Raw genomic sequence first — 1,532 nt, forward strand, 5'->3', positions numbered from 1 at the left:
ACTCACCACCACCATTCTACAATCTCTTCTTTACTAATCTTATCTAATTATACTATCTCTCTTCTTCTCTTTATACTACTATCCCTATCCCTATCTCTTTCCCTAACCCTTTCAACCCATCTATATCTCTATCTCCATCCCTTTCCCTAATCCTATCCTCTTCTCTATCTCCATCCCCTTCCCTAATCCTATCCTCTTCTCTATCTCCATCCCCTTCCCTAATCCTGTCCTCTTCTCTATCTCTCCCTATCCCCTTCCCTATCCATAATCCCTCTTCTTCATCTTTATATTTCCTTCCCTCTTCATCACTTTCTTCCCTCTTTATCTTTATACTTCCTTCTCTCTTCTTCATCTTCTTCTTTTATATCTCTTCACAATATCCTTATATTATTCTTCCTACTTCTAAATAATTCTAATTTTATCATTTACTTATTTTTTCTACTTCTTTATAATCCCTACCCCTATCCTTAACTCATTCTCTTTTAACCCCTAAATCTATCTCTCTTCTTCTTCTATTTTCTCTTTTTTCATACTAATCTTTTTCTAATCTATTAATCTCTTAATCTCTCTTCTTTCTTTCAAATTCTCCATTGAATCCCTAACCTGAATTTTTCACTTTAATCTCCTTCTTTTATATCTTCTCACTTCCTTCCCTCTTCTTTATCTTTATACTTCAATCTCCTCCCTCTTCTTTATCTTTATACTTCAATCTCCTCCCTCTTCTTTATCTTTATACTTCAATCTCCTCCCTCTTCTTTATCTTTATACTTCAATCTCTTCCCTCTTCTTTATCTTTTACTTTAATCCCTTCCCCTCATCCAACCCATTCTAAACTTTCTTTCTTCTAATCTTATATCTCTTCTGATCTACTCTATTCTCTCTATTTCTCCCTCTCTTAAAAATTCCTCCTCCTTTGATCCTCCCTATTCTCTTTCCTTCTACCTTTCATCATACCTCTTTTAATACTCGAACCCTCTCCAACTCACCACCTCCATTCTATAAACTCTTATTTATTAATCGGATCTTATTATACTTTTTTATTTATTCTTCTATCTTATTATACTTTTTTATTTATTCTTCTATCTTATTATACTTTTTTATTTATTCTTCTATCTTCTAATATTAATACTATCTCTCTTCTTCCCTTCATACTACTATCCCTAACCCTATCTCTCCTTCACATTATCATCCCCAATTCTATCTTCCCTTCATACTACTATCCCTAACCCTATCTCTCCTTCATATTATCATCTCTAATTCTCTCTTCCCTTCATACTACTGATCCCTATCTCTTCTTTACACTATCATCTCTAATTCCATTCTTCTAATATATGATTAATCATATTTCTATCCTCTGAATATATTCCCATTCTGAATCCAATTCAATCTCTATTCAATTGCATTTTTATCATTATACTCCGAATGCAATCTTTGATATATATTATCTTCTATATTCTATTGATAAATCAATTTACTATCTCTTGATATGACTATCTAAAATGATCCTATGGAATCTATTCTCTTCTATATAT

The 1,532-nt window shown here is 32.2% G+C and overlaps 3 annotated features.

The window, feature by feature from the left end:
- Positions 1 to 81: 81 nt before the first annotated feature.
- Positions 82 to 344: a sequence feature (CT-rich).
- A 277-nt stretch (positions 345 to 621) lies between these two features.
- Positions 622 to 797: a sequence feature (CT-rich).
- Positions 798 to 1,024: 227 nt separating this feature from the next.
- Positions 1,025 to 1,106: a microsatellite.
- Positions 1,107 to 1,532: the final 426 nt, after the last annotated feature.

Source organism: Talaromyces stipitatus, genomic scaffold, assembly GCF_000003125.1.
Source record: "Talaromyces stipitatus ATCC 10500 scf_1105507295589 genomic scaffold, whole genome shotgun sequence".
Classification (NCBI taxonomy): domain Eukaryota; kingdom Fungi; phylum Ascomycota; class Eurotiomycetes; order Eurotiales; family Trichocomaceae; genus Talaromyces; species Talaromyces stipitatus.